Source organism: Trichechus manatus, unplaced genomic scaffold (assembly GCF_000243295.1).
Source record: "Trichechus manatus latirostris isolate Lorelei unplaced genomic scaffold, TriManLat1.0 scaffold00181, whole genome shotgun sequence".
In the NCBI taxonomy this organism is placed as follows: domain Eukaryota; kingdom Metazoa; phylum Chordata; class Mammalia; order Sirenia; family Trichechidae; genus Trichechus; species Trichechus manatus.
In genome coordinates, this window is record NW_004444117.1 from 467259 (window position 1) to 489732 (window position 22474).

General features: G+C 38.7%; 2 pseudogenes; both read right to left on the reverse strand.

Moving 5' to 3' along the window:
* Positions 1 to 727: 727 nt before the first annotated feature.
* LOC105756836 (olfactory receptor 56-like) lies at positions 728 to 7007 on the reverse strand (annotated as a pseudogene).
* Positions 7008 to 11962: 4955 nt separating this feature from the next.
* On the reverse strand, positions 11963 to 12894 carry LOC101356338 (olfactory receptor 2T27-like; annotated as a pseudogene).
* Positions 12895 to 22474: the final 9580 nt, after the last annotated feature.

A 22474-nucleotide genomic window follows, 5' to 3' on the forward strand; every position in this document is an offset into this window, starting at 1 on the left:
CTAAGACTTGAGTCTTGCTGACCAAGTTGCTTACAAGTTACTTGTGGAGGGGGACATGTGAACAAACAAATACGTGAGGCAGAAAAAGAGTGCTAAATCACAAGTAAAGGGAAACTCTGGTGGAAGCAGTCATGAAGAAACAAGTAAACCTAAGTGAGAGTTTGGAAAGTGCTTCATGAAGATAGCATTTCAATAAGTGGACATAAGTGGCAGAGATTATCCAGGCTGAAAAGAAAAAAAAATGTGACTCATGAAATCATCTAAAATGCAGAAAGCTGAAAAAGCCCCTATGGCTACAGTACATAGTGTATCAAAGGTGACTGTTGGATTTGGGGTTGGAAAGGTGCACTAAATCATATTTTTCAATAGGATATCTTGAATCACATAAAGCTTGTGAAAGCACAGGTGCCTAGGCCTTTTCCCAAAAGAGTTTGAGTGATCAGGTCTAGGGTGGTGCCCAGGAATATGGATATTTGTCTTATGATGGGTCAATTTGGGTAACTCTGTCAAATAGGAGCTTCTCCAAGGACATCAAGAGTCTGATACTTATTTCCCATCTACCCCCTTTGTAGTATGCTTCATATTATTAGAAAGTTGGAAAGAAAAGAGTATTAATATTTCTGTAATGTGGTTGAGAAACTGACGTCCAAAGTTTCAGTTTTCATAATAACACTAGGATTAAGTGGAAGAACAATAAAGTATATAGGTATTTTAAGCAAAAGTTGTATCATCTTCCCTGTTTAACCATCAGACTTCTCCCCAGCACCTTCCTTAGAGCCCCTACCACCTCCTTGTTCCTCAGGCTGTAGATTATGGGGTTCAACATAGAAGTGATGAGAACATTAAACACAAAGAGACACTGGTCCACCTCTGGAGAGAGATAAGAACCTGGGGTCATGTAGATAGTCATGGGTGGACAAAAGTAGAGGCTTACCCACTAAGGTGGGAGGAGCAGATGGCCAGAGCTTTCTTCTTGCCCTCAGGGGTGTTCATGTGGAGGACAGCTAGGAAGATGAGGATGTAAAAGGTCAAGATGAGTCCAAACGGAATAAGAAGGAAAAAGATGTCTGACACTAATAAAACTTTCTCATAGGTGGAAGAATCCTCATAAGAGAGTTTCAGAAAGGCTGTGACTTCACACACACACAAAAAAGATGAATTTTCCTGGAGCCACAGGTAGAAAGGTGCGTGGCGTAAATTGTGTGCATTAGGGAGACAAGAGGACCCCCAGCCCATGAGCTGGCAGCCATCTGCACACAGACTCTGGGAGTCATGAAGACTGAGTATCTCAGGGAGCTTTGACTCAAGTAGCGGTCAAAGGCCATGAGGGTCAGGAGAACACACTCAGTCATTCCTAGCATCAAGTAAAGAAAGATTTGGACACCACAGCCAATGCGGGAGATACCTCTCTGTGTCCTGAGAAGAAGTCAGTGGCCATCTTGGGGACAGTGGGGGAGATGAGTGCCAGGTTCATGAAGGGGAACTGGCTAAGCAGGAAGTACATGGATGTGTGGAGTTGAGCATCATCTCAGATCAGCAAGGCCAGGATAGAGTTTCCAGTGATGGCCACTGTGAGAATCAGTAGGACAATGGCAACAAGAAAGCCAGGATGATGAGAGTCAGAGAAGAGACTAGGAGAATGAAATCTGTGGCGGTGGATTCATTTCCTTGCTTCGTGTCTCAATCTACTGGTTGGATTTGGAGGATCATCAGAGAAAAAAAAAAAAGAGTGAGATCTCCTTATTTCCTGTTTAAATGCATCACTGATATGAATCAGTTTCTGAAACTCTAATATTTACTGAATGATTCAAATGTGTTAAAATATATTTTGAAAGAGTCTTGGTTTGTAATCCTTTGTTATTTAACAAAATTATTTAACAATATGCCTGGAAAGATAATCAATAGAAACTAAGATTATTTGTTTTGGTAACAATTAAACTACATTGTTTGGCACAATGTTGTATCATTCCATGTGTATGACAACTTCAATTTTTAGTCAATGTGAAAATTCATATACATCTTGAAGATGTGCTAATCATAGAAGATCCAGACATGCTTCAATACGAATATAGGTACTAATACACAATCACTGATGGACCTATAAATTTGGCATATTTCTTGCTTCTAGATTCATAATGTCTCGATTCATACTTAGGGAAGTCACAGATGACTAAGCCGGTGGCTTTATCAACCACGAGTGGAAGATTTTATGTCTGTAACCATTGGGCCTGGCCAAAAATGCTTTGAAAGTGACTTGGACCGGTTCTTATGGCCCACATGATATCAGTCAATGTAGACTTATTTGAAGAATATTAGACTTTGGAAATTCCAGTCTCAGTTTTAGAGTAAGCAGACATCATCTTGCAACTAATTGTTCCTACAAAAGCTGCTTGATTTCTTCTCTATCCCCCTTTCTATCATATTACTTTCTTCCATGAGAGAAATAAACCCATTGGAGCAAATCCTTCTGTAACATTCTGTACCATCTCATCTAAAATGTTGGCTTTGTTCGAGTCATTGTTTCTTGTTTTTTTACCATCTCCTTATGGATGAGGCAAGCATAACTTAGGAGAAAGAGTTATGACCAAAGATGGATCTTAACGTAGAATCAAGAAGAAGTAGATTTGTAGAACCTTAATAGGAATTTCTTAATCTGTTGTTGTTGTTAGCTGCCACAGAGTAAGCCCCTGACTCATGGTGACCCCATGTACAAGGGAACAAAACCCTGTCAGCTCCTGCACCATCCCCATGCTCAGTTGTGCATCAGATGGTTGTGATCTATAGGGTTTTCATTTGCTGGTTTTTGGAAGAAGAACACCAGGTCTTTATTCCTAGTCTATCTTAGTCTGGAAGCTCTGCTGAAACCTGTTCATCATTACAGCAACACAAAGCCACCACTGACAGAAGAGTGGTGGCTGTGCATGAGATGTATTGGCCCAGAATCAAACCTGGGTCTTCTGCATGGAAGGTGAGAATTCTACCACTGAACCACCAATATCCTTAATGAGTCATTACTGTGTCTTTTAAGAAATATTATTCATGAGAATTTGCAACTGATAGTACAATTGTAAATTACAGTGATAAAAAATCACAGTGAAAACAGTAAATTGGTCAATTAATATTCTGGATATTTTATTAACACGACACCAAATATATATAAAAAATTATAGTCATTTAGTCTTCACCTATATGATAGATACAGTATTAAATCTTCAACTGACAGCTGTTTCTCTGATCAAACTGGAGGAGCATAACTGGAGGAGTTAAGTCAGAGGAATATTCCAAAGGGCATTCTGCAAGATATAGGTTTGTGACATATTGCTTACTCTATTCCACTCTTGCAGGTATTTCTTAACGTATTAAAAACTCTGGAAAATATGGCAGTTAAAAAAAAACTTTCATTTTTTTAACCCAGAATGCTCTATTGTTTGAAATGTAGCTTTTTTTTCCCCATCACACTCATTAATCCTCTCTGATCTCTTACGTGTAATGAAACACTACTTTGTAAATGTTGAGTTATGTATAAGGAATTTCAGTTTTTTGACAAGGGGTGATTGAAGGTGTTATTTTTTTTCTTGAAATTCTGCATTAAATCATAAATTTTCTTTTGATGTGATTTTGTTAGGTTGTTTATGTTCTTTGTAATTGACATGGAGTTGGCTTTCCCTGGAAAGCAAAAAAAAACCTGTCTTATAGAAATAACCAATTGTTAAAAAAAAAAGAAGAATAAATAAAAAGCACAAAAAACATCATTTAAAGCTTCTTGTTACTGTAATGATATTTTAACTGCTTTGCCTTTATAGTGTACGTAAAAAAATAAATTCCAATTGTCTTGCTTTTTAAATAAATTTTAAGACACAGAAAAATTTATTCTCTGAGTAAAAATAAATAATTTAGTTTCCTATTACCGCCAATTAATGTAGAAAGATGTTAAGGAGAAGAGAAGGTGGGATAAGGAAGTATAACAGGGAAATATGGAAAGAGGCAAAAGTGGAAAGTGATGGAGAGTCACAAGTAAGGGGGGCATGAGGGAAGATTTATCACTTCCTTCCACTATCCCTTGACTGGCACTCCTTCGGAGTCCTTGCCTGATCACTTTATCTAAAGTATACCATCAGCTTTCTTCAGGCACTCACCCCTGGTTTATACTCCTGCATACTCTTTATCGCCGTCTGAAATCATATGAAACATTCATTTGCATGTGTAGTTGCCTATTGTCTGTCTCACCCATAAAAATGTAGGTTCCACAAGGCAAATTTTGTTCAACACTGTATCTTCAGTGCCTAGAAGGTGACACAGCAGCCATTCAATAAATAGTTATGGAACAAGTGAGTGGAAAGGTAGACAAGAGGACAAGAAAATTCAATGTATCCAGAGAGAGTAGGAGAAAGAAAGGAATAGAGACCATGGGTTCTAAGCTGAGTATATCCTTAGGCAAACCACTTTGATCATATTCACCTGCCACTTACTTAGATGCTTCGCTCCCAAGAAACTCTTCACATGCTAGCACTGCCCACTGAAATTCCCAGAACTGTGTTGCCTCTGTTCCTAACTGGTCAAACTCTATGCTGTATAAACAGCTAAGGTCTTACAGCAACTCAGCAAGGAGCGTTCATGCCTTTGGATGGAGTGGAGTTCAAATGGAGAGCGTGGTTTTTCCAGCTCTGGAAATGGTGATCACACACTGTGCAATTTCTAAGTTTAAAGAATTGCAAAGGTGATTTTCAGACATGTTTGCATTGTGTCAAGGTGAGCAATTGAGCTCAGTTCACTCAAAAGAGCAGTTCTGACTTGGCCCCTTATTGGTCTTCATAAGTATATGTTGAACTTACAAACTCAAGCGTGAATTTGAGCATAAATTATTGAATCTAAATCTGCAGTCAATGTTTAAAATATTTCTGATGCTTATAGAACAATCTAAGATGCTTTGTTTTTGAAACTTGGCTAGACTAGAACCTCTTTCTAAAGCCTAGCAAACGCCAAAGATTTCTTTAAATCCCATTTTGGGGAAACAAGGATTTAATCTATGTTTACACGCAATTAACTTCACATTTTTGCTCCACCTGACTACTAGTTACTAACTAGTAGCTGATCATTTTAGCACCATTATGAACTGTGCGTGTGTGTGTTTGTGTATGTGTTATACAGATGGTCTATGTAACTATCATATATTATCTGTCCCTGGGATCTGACCATTCATTTAGTTCTCATGCATCCCCTCAGGTTTCCATGATGTTTCTAACGCAGATGTGGGAGATTGTTTCTAAGGCACTTTGAGGACATTACCAAACACATAGGAGTCCTGGTGGTGCAATGGATAAGTGCTCAGCTGCTAACTGAAAGGTCGGCAGGAGAAAAGACTTGGCAATCTGCTCCCATAAAGGTTACAGCCTAGAAAACCCTATGGGGAAGTTCTATGCCGTCGATACGAGTCAGAATTGACCTGATGGAACACAGCAACAATAACAACAACAGCAACACAAAATATAGAGCATTGGGATTTTTTTCTAACTCTTCTGCCTCTATGCATGAGTCCAGGAACAATGGGCTTCTTTCTCCAGTAGTGGGTTTCCTTATCATGGTGTGTGAGTCCAGTTCTTGCCACCTCTTGGGAATTCTGATTCTTTACATTTCCCTTTTTATTCTTCAGTTCATCTAGTGAGACAATAGGCTCTATATGTGGCAAATAAACCTTTATTGCTGTTGATCTCAGTGAAGTTCACACTGCAAGCTACCTCAGACCCAGGTTGTCTCTGATAGTATGATGAAGCAGAGATTAAATATAGGACTATTGCCTGAGATAGAGGTTGTGGGCTCTTCTGGGAGTGTGCTGGCTCAAGCCATCCCTGAAAGGTAATTAGCTAAGGTATCAGAAGGCAGAGCTGAAATTCATCAGGGAGAAAAAGTCACACCTTGGCCTTCTGGTGGCTGAGTAAAGCTAGATTTGAACCCACACTCACCTTTTACTTCTTGTGTGACTGCACTCAGGTTACAACACCTCCCAAGCTTCTGTTTCCTCATATACAAATTGGAGATAATAATAGGCCTTTCTCATAGGGTTGTTGTGAGGATTAAATGAAATAATGCATGTGAAGATGTGAACAATACACCTGACTTAATACATAATTGTATTGATTCATCAGAAGACGTGTATCACAAAATAGCTGATATTGATTTATCCTGATTTAACCGGATTTCACAAGTAATGGATGATTTTGGCACATGCAAGTTAACTAAAAATTTCAGCAAAGTTCATGCACTAAGACATAATCGGACTGAGAGTTTTGTGGCTTGGCTGATCAGGAGGAGGAATTTGCATTTTAGGAGTAGAGGGGAGTCTTGAATTACAGTTGCTGGATGGGGAGGTGGTGGTATCATCTCCAACCAAACCCACTGATGGCCTGATGGCTTCAGTAGAAATTCCATCCTTCCTTCCACTCCATAAAAAATGACATCTGCTGTAAGAAGTCTCCGCTGATCCCTGTGATGAGTCTAACTCTCTGAAGCTTTGTGTTCCCATTCTGGGGCACATATTTATGTTCCTCCTGTTTCTCCAAAGTGCTTTATATGTTCTTTGAAGAAGAGGACCAGGCTAAGTTCTCTGTATTAAGTAAGTGCTTGAAAAGTATTTGTTTTAATCAACTGAATATTAAATGAGGTGGTTGTAGATGATTAACAGCTCTTTTTGTACAAATCCTTTTTTTTTTTTTTAATTCTCTTTTTTTGGGACATTCACCTGCAAGGCAATTTCTATGAGCCTGAACTCTTCTTAGGACTCCACAAATTTAACTTATTCAAATATTACTATTTCTCAACAAGATAAGCACTGTTATTATGATATTAATTTTATAGGAGAGAAAACTGAGGCTGATAGGAGTTCAGTCACTTGCCTAAGGTCAAAGATATGATAAGCAATAGAGCCAGTTTGAATCCCAGAAGTCTGTCTCCCCGGGCCATGCTCCCCTTCTGGTAGCACCCCCTGGCTATGTTTCCAATCACCTGGCCATACTCACTCTATGTCTTAAAAGCAAGTACTTCCTCAATAGCAGGTGGAACTAGGCTGCTCTCTGGGAACAACTCACAACACTGGGACTTCTCAGGCACCGTTTGGAGATTTGGATCTCAGTGGGTCTGCTACCATTCTTGCTATCATTCTTACCAGTGTCAATCCAGAATGCCTCTGAGCTGAGTCTCAGGTTTGCTATTGACACTGGCCAGTCCACACACATAGGGGATGTTCCTGGCAGAGTCAGGCTGTGAAAGAAAAATCTCCATTCTGGAGAGAGCAGAATACAATACTTCTTTAATAAATGACTGAATGAGTAAGAGAATCCTCTCATTTTATGAGTGTTCAATTTACTGAAAAGCTAGTGGTTTGGCTTCATTGGAATATAAAAAGGAAATTTTGACTTATTGTTTTTCATGTGTGCCAACACACTTATGGTCTTTTTCTTGAAGTTCTAATGCTTATGTTCTATGCCAGCCACACTGCAATACTCTCAGTGGTAGGGGCCAATCCATCTCATCCAGGGACCCCTTCAAGCATGATGTCCTTCTCTAGTGATTGATACTTTCTGATGATGTGTCCTAAGTAAGAGAGTTGGACAGTGTTCTGTTGTTATCCATAAGGTTTTCATTGGCTAATTTGAGGAAGCAGATTGCCAGAGCTTTCTTCCCAGTCTTAGTCTGAAAGCTCTGCTGAAACCTATCCACCATGGGTGGCCCTGCTGGTATTTGACATAGCAGTTGAATAGCTTCCAGCATTACAGCAACATGTAAGCAACCATGGTACAACAAACAGACAGACAGGTGGTGGTAATTTGGAGTTAGAATCAGGGAAATTACCAGTTAAATAAAATAAAAAGTCAGTGGATTAGTGGAAAGATATTGTTTCATACTTTCTGTTGGCCATGACACTGAAATGGCCATTCCTTTTGCACTGTGTAGACACTGACAGAGAGAGGTCTTGCCCTATGAGACAGAGAACCTGGAGCAGTGTTCGGGTAAGGATGCATTTTGCAGCAAGATTTCTGCACAGAAGACTTTCATATTAAATGAGCTTTCATGTTAAATGTTAAATGAGCTCTCAAGGTGTAACATGTCTTGGGTCTAACACTTAGAACCATGAATCCCAATGGTGAAAAAATTAGTTGAGAAACAGTTTTATTTATATTCATGTTATCGATATGGCCCAATTGAGAAAGCACTGAATTTAACTTTGAAGGCTTGGGAGGTCTCAGATTTATCCCTTTCTTTGCATGACATTGGCCAAGCCACTTAATCCCTCCCAATCTCAGTTTTATCAGCTATACACTGGGAGAGATAATGATCTCATGGAGGTTAGGAGGCTAGAAATGAGTTTATTATGCGTGTGAATTATAAGGTTACGCATATATTTTTGTCATTCTAAATATCACAACGAGTGAATAACATTTTCCTCGGGCAAGAATGGGTGACAAACTGTGAAATTTCTCTCTCTAAGGTGCTTATTATAGTTAGGGAAAGAAGATGCATAAAACAGCTGTTGAATATAAAACAGTACGCAGAACACTCAATATTGTTTACAATAGTGTTCACGCTGTGCATATTTATTTGTAACAAAAAATACTTAAAATACAGGCAATCAAATGAATTCCAACCTGTTTCTGGGGAGTACAGTGAAACAGCTATATGAAACCATGCATTTCCTGTAAACACAGTATTCATTTTTGATGTGTGCTTTAGTTTGTGACTATAAAATTCTTTTGAGTTGTTTGAGGTAGGATTGATCAGGGCATATCCAAATATCTGGTGTTGTGTGGGAAACAGATGAATTACTCATGACGTTCCTTTATAATATCATAGTACAGAGAAGGGTAGAAATAAGATTTTTGTAGTTGTTGTTGTTAGGTGCTGTCGAGTAGATATCAACTCACAGTGACCCTATGTACAACAGAAGTAAACACTGCCTGGTCTTGCGCCATCCTCACAATCCTTGTTATGCTTGAGCCCATTGTTGCAGTCACTGTGTCAGTCCACTTTGTTGAGGATCTTCCTCTTTTTCACTGACCCTCTACTTTACCAAGCATGATGTCCTTCTTCTATAGGGGATGGATCCCTCTTGATAACATGTCCAAAGTATGTGAGACGTAGTCTTGCCATCCATGCTTCTAAGGAGCATTCTGGTTGTACTTCTTCCAGTGCAGATTTTTTCATTCTTTTGGCAGCCCATGGTATATTCAATATTCTTTGCCAACACCACAATTCAAAAGCATCAATTCTTCTTCAGTCTTCCTTATTCATCATCCAGCCTTCACGTGCATATGAGGTGAATGAAAACAGCACAGCTTGAGTCAGGGGCACCTTAGTCTTCAAGATGACATCTTTGCTTTTCAACACTTTAAAGAGATCTTTTGCAGCAGATTTGCCCAATGCAATCGTCTTTTGATTTCTTGACTGCTGCTTCTTCCATGGGTGTTGATTGTGGATCCAAGTAAAATGGAGTCCTTCACAATTTCAATCTTTTCTCTGTTGCTTACTGGTTCAGTTGTGAGGATTTTTGTTTTCTTTCTATTGAGGTGTAATCCATACTGCAGGCTGTGGTCTTTGATCTTCATCAGTAAGTCCTTGAAGTCCTTTTCACTTTCAACAAGAAAGGTTGTGTCATCTGCATAACGTAGGTTGTTAATGAGCCTTCCTCCAATCCTGATGCCCCGTTTTTCTTCATATAGTTCAGCTTCTCAGATTATCTGCTCAGCATACAGATTGAAAAGGTATGGTGAAAAGATACAACCCTGATGCACACCTTTCTTGACTTTAAACCATGCAGTACCCCCTTGTTCTGTTCGACAGACTGCCTCTTGATTTATGTACAGTTCCCCAGGAGCACAATAAAGTGTTCTGGTATTCCCATTCTTTGCAATGTTATCCATAATTTTATTTGTAGTGATCCTCATAATTTGTTGTGATCCACATAGTCGAATGCCTTTGCATAGTCAATAAAACACAGGTAAACAACTTTCTGGTAGTCTCTTCTTTCAGTCAGGATCCATCTGACTTCAGTAATGATATCCCTCTTTCCACGTCCTCTTCTGAATCTGGCTTGAATCTCTGGCAGTTCTCTGTAGGTGTACTAGTGTGCATTGATGTACATACTTTTATTAAGTATAAATCACGAGTTCTGTGCCCATGTTGTTAATTGTTGCTGTTATTCCACTAATTAAGGTACCAATTTACAGATCACATTTATCTGTATAGTTTTTCTTATATCTTTCTGTATAGACCAATGTAACACAACAATAATCTAATTGTTTTGACTAAATAAATACAAATTGAGTGCATGTCTATATAATGTAAAAGCAATGCATTAAAAAATGAAACTTAGCAAGTAAAATAAAGCAAAGATTTGGCTTGGTTGATGGTCTCACCAAATTGAATGTTTGCTTTAGTGTGATAAAATGATAATATTTTAATAGTTTCTATTTTTCGATTGTCAACTCTTTACATATGTATTTCCTAATTCAGTGATCTATTCCATAAGGTAGAAATTATTATTCACTTTTTTCAGGTGAGGAAATCTGAGCCTATAGTAACCAGAAAAACTTTCCAAGGTTACTCAAGAGGGGGGCTGACCCTCTTGCATGAACATCCTCTGTTTCTGTTGGACTCCATTACTGCCATGGTGTAGCACTCCATCAGCAGGCAGACAACTTGATTCCTTGCCCTGATTCTATCATTTAGTATCCCTGTACCTTTGAGTAAGTCAGTAACCCTCTTTAAGGCTCAGTTTCCTATCTGCACAAAAGGAAATGAAGATAGCAATCTTATAACTGATGATTTCAGAGACTTCTGGAACTGATGTGAAAACCTTGGGAAGGCTTCTTTTCCTCTAGCTTCAGCATTTGAAGGGTAACAGGATTCACTAGCATGTACAACTCTGCTAATCATGTACGTTAATAAAATTTCTAACCAATTTGCACACTTGTGTGCATTTTGCAAGGCATAGGATATGCAGAGGGAAGTCATTTGAAGAATAAGGAGTGGGTAGGGGTGTCCAGGAAGAGAAAGGGGATATGGTAGTGGGGTGAAGAAAGGTTTTCCAGGCAGGGTAAGTAGCTTGTGAAAACTTGCAAAATTGGGAGAGAAGATACACTCAGGAGAGACTACAAGCTGCTGGGCATTGTTGGAGTCAAGTAAATCGTGGAATTGGTGGCAGACTGGCTAGACCATGCCATGCACATCCTTTCTGCTGAGAATGTACATCTGTAGTTTTCCCTGTAGGCCATGAAAAGCACTGATGAATGATAGTCCCTTGACCATGGAAATGGAGATCTGCACACAGGAAAATCACTTTTGTAGGAATGTGGATAGACTGCAAAGAAGCAAGGGGCCAGAGTGGAACATTCATAAGCAATTATTGCTAGGGTTTAGGAGAAAAAAATGGAGAAGAGGGTACAAATATCTGCCACATTTATGCACTAACGGACATGGCTTAGTGCATGATTGGGTGTACAAACGTGAAGACTGTTAGAAACCTGATTGCTCTTGCTTTATTTTGGTGGTTCAAGGGTCTGGAATTAATTGGCCTTTCATTTAGAAGTTTGGTACAAAAGAAAGCTAGAGGAATGTTCTCGTCTCAGATAAGATACTTTATTTTCTTTCCAAGCACACTACATTTTTCTTACATCTTTCTTGCTACATCTGAGAGAAGTAAGAGGGGAGACTGGGTTATCTCCACTGCAGAGACATTTCCTTGGAAAAACACTTCATTTTTGTTTTCCTCTGTGTTCACAGTAACAAAATCTATGAATATTCATGGTTTAGTTATTTACAACTGCCACTGTCAGGAGATAGGGATAAAATGTGCCCAACATATACAGATGGAGAAAACAGGGACACAGAGCAACTAAATTGATTTCCTCGGACCCTGTGCCCTCTCAGTGATACTTTAAAGCTTTAAATTAACTCCATGGAACAGGGTAAGCTACTTTGACATGAGGCACCTCCCCAGCACCTTTCTCAGTGCTCCCACCACTTCCTTGTTCCTCAGACTGTAGATGAGGGAGTTCAGCCTGGAGGTGAGGATGGTGTCAAAAATAAAGAGATCCTGATTCAGGATGGTGGTGTGGGAGGATCCAGGCCTCATGTATATCAGCATGGCCAGACCATAGCAAAAGGTGACCACCTTTCAAATGGAAAGAGCAGGTGGCCAAAGCTTTGTTCCTCCCTTCAGGTGAGTTCATTAGTAAGACTGCAAGGAAAATGAGGGTATAGGAGTTCAAAATGGGGCTTAAGGGGAGAAATACCATGACAGTGCTGGTCACTTCCATCCCTTTCTCATAAATAGAGATGTCCTCGCAGGACAGCTTCAAGCTTGACCTCACAGAAAAAGTGATGGAGCTCCTGGGGGCAGGAGATGGGAAAGTGCATGGAGTAGGCTGTGTGGACCAAAGATGCCAGAGCCCCTCCTACCTAGGACCCGATGATCATCTTCTGGGAGACCCAGTGGCTTATAACAATTGGGTATTTCAGAGGGTGACAGATGGCCACATAGCCATAAGCCATGAGGGTCAGGAGGAGGAACTCAGCAATACCCAGAGTCAAGGTGAAGAAGATCTGGGTCCCACAGCTGATCAAGGAGATTTTCCTCTTCCCTAAGAAAAAGTCGACTTCCATTTTGGGGACTGTGCTAGATATTAAGGCCAGGTCAGTGAGGGAGAGTTGGCTAAGCAGAAAATATATGGAGGTGTGGAAGTGGGGATCTACCCAGATGAGGAGGATCAGAGTGGCATTTCCTGTGATGGCAATGGTGTAAATCAAGAGGATGATGGAGACAAGGATGCTGATATGTCTCATTCCAGGGAAAAGGCCCAAGAGAATGAAGTCTGTGTTCAACGTCTTGTTTCGTGTCTCCATGGTTTCTTATCAGCTTTACCTGAAAGATATTGGAGACTTTCAAAACACATGTGTACAGGAGACAAGGCAATTAAACCAGGCACATAAAATATAGTAACTGATTCTATGTCATAAAAGCATTTTTTGGGAAACAGGGAACAGAATTTTCACTACTTCATAAAGTTGGTGAAATCACAGGAGAGGAGTTAACAGCTAGTACACAGGAAATGCCACCACCAGTCTGTCAATTTGTCATACTGTGGTGGCTTGCAAGTTGCTATGATGCTGGAAGTTATGCCACCGGTATTCCAAGTACTAGCAGGGTCACTCATTGTCGACAGGTATCAGCAGAGCTTCCAGAGTAAGACAGACCTGGAAGAAAGGCTTAGCAACAAACTTAGTAAAATTAGCCAATGAAAACCACGTGGATCACAACAGAGTATTATTGTCTGATGTAGTGCTAGAAGAAGAGCCCAAATATGTTGACCATCATGAAGACAGCATAGGACTGGGAAACATTTCATTCTGTGACACGTAAGTTTACCATGAGTAGGAGCCAATTCAACGACAACTAATAAAAATGACAACAAGAAATGACACAGTAAATTTTCTTCCATAGAGTTCTAACCCTTTGCGTCTTCACTTTTTCTACTCCTCATGTAATTCTACTTTTTCCAGAATTTGGAGAATTCTTAATATTCTTGTATTTTTTTTATATTCATGATTGTATTCAAAGCAATTTTGGCATAGCACAAGGAACTTTTTAATAAAAAAGCTAATTACTTTCTATAATTCAGATAAAACATGGACTAAATATGTCACTGAAAAAATCAACTATATTTAGAGGAATCACAATATCAGATATTTAACGTGATGTTGAAGTTCCTTCAGGGCAGGGGGTACTATTGTATGCTCTGATACATTCTAGGGCCTCAGTAACATTTGTAGAATGAGGTCTGTTATTCTCCTATCACTGAGTGTGTTCAGAGATTCTACAAGAAGAAAAGTCTAAATTCTATGTCTCCAAGAAAATGGGTGATAATGGACACATTTTAAAAACTTGATATGCATCCTCACTGCATTTCAGAGTCAGTTTAAATGGAATTTTATTTCATTTATATAAATAGAAACAAGGAACTTAATCTAGAGTGCTTTTTTGGCTTCCACCTTGTTGCCCTTTGCATTTCCACCCTGCCAGCCAGATCCACTAGACAAAGGAATAACCAGACAGCTAAGAGAGTACTTTCTGTCAGGTATAGGAGTGTTTCATACAAATGAAATATTTCATTGAGCCCCAGAGAGCACCATGAACACCAATAGCATCTGGTCTGAGGTTAGCTGAATCACTCATACACTGGTTTACCATGCTGCCTCAATCTGCTAGTTAGTTTCTTGTACCCCTTGGAACTCTGACTTTACAGTGGTTCTCAAACTTCACTGTGCACCAGAACCACATGGGATTCTTGTAAAAATGCAAATTCCAAGCCTCATTTCCAGAGATTTGGGTGCTCAGGTCTAGGGTGGGACCCAGAAATAGCATTTCTAAGAAGAGTCCAAGTAACTAGGATGCTGGTGATATGTGCCACACTGTGAAAAGGCTGGCTTTGTCCCAGGACATGGAAACCTTTAGTCAGTAGTGACATCTATGGATTCTTAACCACACAGACAAATATCTTAATAATCAGCTTTCATACTTTATCCTAAATGAGTAATTAACTGAACTGACTGGTACCTTTAGGCAACTACAGCGCTCTTAGCTTGGGACCACAGTCAATAGTGGAATAATTAGTATTGTTCTAACTGTATTGTTTTTCAAATTGATTAGCTGAAGGCTATACATGATAGAATGATATTACACATCATGACATACACACATTTCATGGATGCTCAGATGATAAAATGTTCTATTTCAAATTAAGAATCTGTCACCCCCAATAGAAATTGCTCCTCAGATTTGAATAAATTTAGCCATTAAATGAACTATCATCTTGATTCCCTTGCATGCAGACTTAAGGAGCAATCAATGCCAAAATAATTTACTGCTTCAGTGAATACTTATAACAAACAGTGGGCTATATAATTATACCAGTGACTTGATGACATTGATTAGCTGTCCCACAATCCCAAACTTTCAAATAGTAGTTTCATAGTATGAATTTTACTACCTCCTGTTATGAATCTACATAAGCCAAGTACAGTATGCATGTGTGTGTTTAAAAATTATAGGAGTAACCAAAGATATTTTAAGGTGAAAAGTGTTATCTCCTTTTTCCATAACCTCACTGCCCAGTTTTGCAAGTTAGCTAGTTTCAAGCCAAATTCTACCAAACATACAGACATTTATTAACTAAACATATATGAGCAGGTAAGCTTACACAAAATAGTTCTTGGAATCTGTTCTGCAGGGTTACAGAGGTCTAAGTTCTCCATCCTTAAAGTGCTCTGACCACCTCCTGCATGAAAGATTCACTTCAGGTAATCTCCAGATGTGAGAGGCAGGTTTTTACCACCTAGAAAGCCAGCACTGGGCAAACAGAATCCAGGGTTTAAGACTGGATATGGTGTGACTGGGTGTTTATCCTAGATCCTTGTACCTAAAAGTGAAGGATGCATTGCCTATCTATGTCTTACGCATAGGAGGTGGATGTCTCTAAAATATTTTTTAGCTGACCCACATATTAGAGATTCATTGAATTCACTTGTAAGAGTCCATTGTTTACTATTCCCCATGTTAAACAAGCCACTATTTTCACCAATGAAATCTTATTTAGTCACTTATTATGAAAATTAGTAGACTGTCAATTGCTTCTTGAGCAATCTGGTTAAGTACCATTGTCTAGAACTTAAGATTTCATCTAGTTAAGTATTCTATGTCAAACATAATTGATTAAATACTTCAAATTCCACCTGATAACCTTACTGATATTTTCTTTTTCTTCTAATTTGACTGATATTTTGGGATTTTAAGATCCAGTTTCCATATTTTGTTCTTTTTTTTTTAAATCAGTGATATGTGTTGGTTGACAGAGCAAATTAAATCTAACATATTTCTCCTTAATTTTGATACCTAGAGGAAAGACTCTTAAGGACTGTTTATCCATCCACTCACCTTTTTGGATTCTAAGTTGCTAGGAAGTGGCTGGATGTGGGAGTGAAATCCCACTGTTATTTCTCAGTGAGATGCCTTGGGTGGGGCACAGATATTTATTGATGACTGACTGGTTAGAGCACATATGACCCTCGTATCTTGCATGGTGACCCTTCCCCAGAAGACATTAAAGAAGAGGGAATTCAGATTTCTACCCAGCTAAGGTTACCTATTTTTAATTTATTGGCTCAAATACGTTCCATCTTATTCACTGGGTGACAGTGTTTATGTTCATTTCAATTGTGCAGTGTAGTTTGGAAGCCCAAGAAGGAGATTATTTAGCAAAGGCAGTGTTGATATATACCTACCTAACTAAAGTGAGAAGGAACTCTGGTGCAATGGTTAAGCACTTGGCTGCTAACTGTGGTTCAAACCTACCCAGTGGATCCACAGGAGAAAGACCTGGCTATCTGCTTCTATAAAGATTACAGCCAAGAAATCCTCTGGGGCAGTTCTACTCTGTCAAGAGGCTGCTGTGAGTCAGAATAGACTCTACAGTACCTAACAACAACAACAGAAAAACTAAGCACTTAACAGAAGTGCTCCAATAATTGAATCACTTTCTTTTATATTGCACCTTCCAGTTTACATATATTATCTGGTTAGATAAGCCACCCAACTTCTGGGATATAGACAACAGGTATTTTCCTCCTATATTACAGATGAAGAAATTCATACTTTCAAAAGTTAAGTGAACTGATGGCCAACACAAGTAGTGGAGTCTACTGATTCTTAGTCAAGTATATCTTCCTCTCAAACTACAATTCCCTATGCATGCACGATGATAAGATTACAGTGATCCTCATTCTTGATTTTAAGCAAATGCTTTTTATAATTAACAAAGAAATAAAGCCATAAAGGAAAATTAAATAACTTGTATTATTCAGATTGGGGAGAAGAATGCCAAGGGAAAGTACAGTGAAATTAGCTTGAGGAATAGCCTGAAGAGTAAGTTTAAAATGAAAGGACCATTTCTGAAGAGGTGTTTTTGTGTTATAACAAATGATAGAGGTAGGTGACTGATGAAAGTTTAATGCATTTCAGGGTGTGAGGTGGTGTGGGGAGGAGATAAGCACTTCTGTTCTTTGAAGGCATCACAGCAGAAGACTTGAGTGAGCGTGCAGTCAAATCAAAAGAACAGAGGCATGGCCAGCCTGTGGCAACAAAGAAAGTGTTTATAGGCTACATTCTTCTTAAAAGCAAAGAAAAAAGAGAAATCTAAAGAACAAAAACCCTCCAAAGCAAAATAAATGTAGATATAGGAAAAGCACATAACAAATTGAATAGAAATTTCTGAGAAGAGCAAAGCAGGACATGGTGAAGAAGAAGCAGAAACAACAAAGAAATAGTACCAAAAATTTAAAATGTGTTTTGTTTGTGAGACTGTTTGACGGGTAATTAAGTGAGCATGAAATATTTTCTTTAGGTGATAGAAAAGTATGTACAAATATGTTTTTTAAGTCATTACTTTTTATAATAAACCTATTCAGGATTCTGTCTCTGAGGGGTTTGTGTGTGTAAACATGGATGTGCACCTATCTTTTTGAACATTCATATACTTATGTGTAGCTTAGATGGCCTTTCAAGTCTTCTTTAAGTACACTGGTTACTTTAAACATTTGTAAATCTGGGCAAGCAAATTTGTTTGTCACCAGATGTAGGACTTTCTGTTTCCTGTAGTTTCAGGAGGCACATCATTGCTCTCTGTGGAGGAAGAAAAGGAGCATTCCATTTCTCTGAGAGGCACATTGAAGGCTCAACAATTATACAGCCTTCTGCAGAATAATACTAGAGAGTAAAACTTGTCTTGTTTAAGGCTAATACATATACGGGACCCATTTTTCCTCCTATGTGTTGTAAATGAAAAATCATACTCAGCAAAGTCAAAATAAGAAACGAGAAAGTTGTAATCTTTTTTTAAAAAATTTTTTCCCATACAGTAATTTACACATACATTGTTCTGTGACTCTAATTGCTCTCCCCATACTGTGACAGCACCCGCCTCCTTTCCACCAGATTCCCCGTGTCAATTCGACTAGCTCCTAACCCTCTCTGCCTTCCCATCTCACCTCTGGACAGAAGTCGCCCATTTAGTCTTTTGTATCTACTTGAGCTAAGAGGCACACTCCTCATGAGTATCACTTTATGTCCCACAGTCCAGTCCAATCCCTGTCTGAAGAGTTGGCATCAGAAATTGTTTTAGTTCTGAGCTTTTAGAGAATCAAGGGGCCTTGCTTTCCAGGGTTCTGCCAGTCTCAGTCAGACCATTAAGTCTGGGTTTCTTACTAGAATTTGAGTTCTGCACCCCACCTTTCTCCTGCTCCATCCGGGACTCTCTGTTGTGTTCCCTGTCAGGGCGGTCATTGGTGGTAACCAGGAAATATCTAGTTCTCTGGTCTCAGGCTGATGAAGTCTCTGGTTTATGTGGTCCTCTGTGTCTCTTGGGCTAATACTTTCCTTGCGTCTTTGGTGTTATTCACTCTCCTTTACTACAGGTGGTTGGGACCAGTTGATGCACCTGAGATGGCCGTTTGAGAGCTTTTAGACCCTAGATGCCACTCACCAAAGTAGGATGAAGAACACTTTCTTGATAAGCTATGTTATACCAATTGACCTTGATGTCCCCTGAAAGCATTGTCCCCAGACCTCTACCTCTGCTACTCTGTCCCTCAAAGTGTTTGATTGTATTCAGGAAACTTCTTAGCTTTGGTTTAGTCCAGTTGTGCTGACTTCCGCTGTAGCATGTACTATCTTCCCCATCACCTAAGATAATTCTTGTCTACTATCTAGTTAGTGAATAACCCTCACGCTCCCTCCCCAACCTTGTAACTATCAAAGAATATTTTCTTCTGTGTTTAAACCTTTTCTTCAGTTCTTATAATAGTGGTCTTATACAATATTTGTCCTTCTGTGACTGACTAAATTCACTCAGCATAATGACCTCCAGCTTCCTCCATGTTATAAGAAGTTTCACGGCTTCATTGTTGTTCTTTATCATTGCATAGTATTCCATTGTGTGGGTATACCATTATTTGTTTATCCATTTGTCCACTGATGGGCACCTAGGTTGTTTCCATTTTTTTGCTATTGTGAACAGTGCAGCAATGAACATGGGTGTGCATATATCTACTCGTGTGACGGCTCTTATTTCTCTAGGATATATTCCAAGAAGCAAGATAGCTGGATCGTACAGTACTACTATTTCTAACATTTTAAGGAAGTGCCAAATTGATTTCAAAGTGGTTGTACCATTTTACATTCCTAACAACAGTGTATAAGTGTTCCAGTCTCTCCACAACGTCTCCAGCATTTATTATTTTGTGTTTTTTGGGTAAATGCTAGCCTTGTTGGGGTGAGATGATATCTCATTGTAGTTTTGATCTGCATTTCTCTAATGGCTAATGATCGTGAGCATTTCTTCATGTGTCTGTTAGCTGCCTCAGTATTTTCTTTGGTGAAGTGCCTGTTCATATCCTTTGCCCATTTTTTAATTTGGTTGTCTTTTTGTTGTTGAGATTTTGCAATATCTTCTAGATTTTAGAGTTAGACGCTGATCGGACTTGTCATAGCCAAATTGTTTTGCCAGTCTGTAGGTTGTCTTTTTACTCTTTTGGTGAAGTCTTTTGATGAGCATAAGTGTTTGATTTTTAGGAGCTCCCAGTTATCTAGTTTCTCTTCTGGTGCTTGTGCGTTGTTACTTGTGGTTCATATTCTGTTTATGCCATGTATTAGGGCTCCTGGTGTTGTCTCAATTTTGTCTTCCATGATCTTGATCGTTTTCTGTTTTATATTTAAGTCTTTGATCTGTTTTGAGTTAGTTTTTGTGCTTGGTGTGAGGTATAGGCCTTGACTAGTTTTTTGCAGATGGATATCCGTTATGCCAGCACCATTTGCTAAAGAGAGTGTCTTTTCCCCAACTGACTGACTTTGGGCCTTTGTCAAACGTCAGCTGCTCATAGGTGGATGAATTTACTTCTGGATTCTCAATTCTGTTCCATTGGTCTATGTATCTGTTGTTGTACCAGGACTAGGCTGTTTTGACTACCATGGTGGTGTAATAGGTTTTAAATCAGGTAGTGTGAGGCCTCCCACTTTGTTCTTCTTCTTGACTAATGCTTTATTTATTCGGGGCCTCTTCCCTTTCCATATGAAGTTGGTGATTTGTTTCTCCACCTCGTTAAAAAAGGCCGGTGGAATTTCGACCAGGATTGCATTGTATCTGTAGATCGCTTTGAATAGAATTGACAGTTCACAATGTTGAGTCTACCTATCCATGAGCAAGGTATGTTTTTCCACTTATGCAGGTCTGTTTTGGTTTCTCGCAGTAGTGTCTTGTAGTTTTCATTGTATAGGTCTTTTGCGTCTCTGGTTAGATTTATTCCTAAGTATTTTATCTTCTTGGGGGCTATTGTAAATGTTATTGATTTGGTGATTTCCTCTTCAAAGTTCTCTTTGTCGGTGTAAAGGAATCCAACTGATTTTTCTATGTTTATTTTGTATCATATCCTGAAACTTTGCTGAAATCTGTTAGTTCCAGTAGTTTTCTTGTGGATTCATTGGGGTGTTCTGTGTGTAAGATCATATCATCTACAAATAGAGATACTTTGACTTCTTCTCTACCAATTTGGATGCTCTTTATTTCTTTTTCTAGCCTTATTGCTCTGGCTAGGTCCTCCAGCACAATGTTGAATAAGGGCATCCTTGTCTGGTTCCCATTCTCAAGGAGAATGCTTTCAAAGTCTCTCTATTTACAATGATGTTGGCTGTTGGCTTGTATAAATCCCTTAATTATACTGAGGAATTTACCTTCTATTCCTATTTAGTTGAGAGTTTTTTATCATGAATGTGTGTTGGACTTTTTCAAATGCCTTTTCTGCATCAATTGATAAGATCATGTGGTTTTTGTCTTTTGTTTTATTTATGTGATGGATTACATTAATTGTTTTTCTAATATTGAACCATTCCTGCATACCTGGTATAAATCCCACTTGATCATGGTGAATTTTTTTAATACATTGCTGAATTCTATTGGCTAGGATTTTGTTGAGGATTTTTGCATCAGTGTTCATGGGGGATATTGGTCTGTAATTTTCTTTTTTTTGTAGTGTCTTTACCTGGTTTTGGTATCAGGGTTATGTTGGCTTCATAGAATGAGTTTGGGAGTATTCCACCCTTTTGTATGCTCTGAAATACCTTTAGTAGTAGTGGTGTTAACTCTTCTCTGAAAGTTTGGTAGAACTCTCCAGTGAAGCCTTCTGGGCCAGGACTTTTTTTTGTTGGGAGTTTTTTAATTACCTTTTCAATCTCTCCTTTTGTTATGGGTTTATTTAGTTGTTCTACCTCTGTTTGTGTTAGTATAGTTAGGTATTGAGTTTCTAGAAATTTGTCTATTTCCTCGAGGTTTTCACATTTGTTAGAGTACAATTTTTCATAATATTCTGTTATGATTCTTTTAATTTCAGTTGAGTCTTGTGAAATCACCCATCTCATTTCTTATACGTGTTATTTGTTTCCTCTTCTGTTTTTCTTTTGTCAGTTTGGCCAATGGTTTCTCAATTTTGTTGATCTTTTCAAAGAACCAGTTTTGGTCTTGTTAACTCTATCATTTGTTTTTCTATTCTCTATTTCATTTAATTCTGCTCTAATTCTTATTATTTCCTTCCTTCTGGAGCCTGAGGGCTTCTTTTGCTGCACTCTTTCTACTTGTTCCAGTTGTAGGCTTAATGTTTTGATTGTGCCCTTTCTTCTGTTACCAAGTGTGCATTTACTGATATAAACTGAGTTCTGAGCATTGCTTTTGCTGTGTCCCAAAGGTTCTGGTAGGATGTGTTTTCATTCTCATTTGATTCTATGAATTTCTTTACTCCATCTTTAATTTCTTCTCTAACCCAGTAGCTTTTGAGCAAGGTGTTGTTCAGTTTCCATGTGTTTGATCTTTTTTTCTTTGCTTTTTCTGTTGTTGATTTCCTATTTTATGGTTTTATGGTCAGAAGAGATGCTTTGTAATATTTTTATGCTTTGGATTTTGTTAAGGCTTGCTTTATGGCCTAATACGTGCTCTATTCTGGAGAATGTCCCATGTGCATTGGACGAGAAAGTATACTTGGCTGCTGTTGGGTGGAGTGTTCAGTATATGTCTATGAGATCAAGTTGGTTGATTGTAACATTTAGTTCCTCCATGTCTTTGTTATTCTTCTTTCTGGATGTTCTGTCCTTCATTGAAAGTGGTGTGTTGAAGTTTCCTATGATTACTGTGGAGGTGTCTGTCTTTTCAGTGCTGTTTGTGTTTGTTTTATGTATTTTGGAGCCCTGTCATTGGGTGTTTAAATATTTATTATAGTTATGTCCTCCTGGTGTATTGACGCTTTAATCATTATATAGTGTCCTTCCTTATCCTTTCTGGTGGATTTTACTTTAAAGTCTATTTTGTCAGAGATTAGTATTGCCACTTCT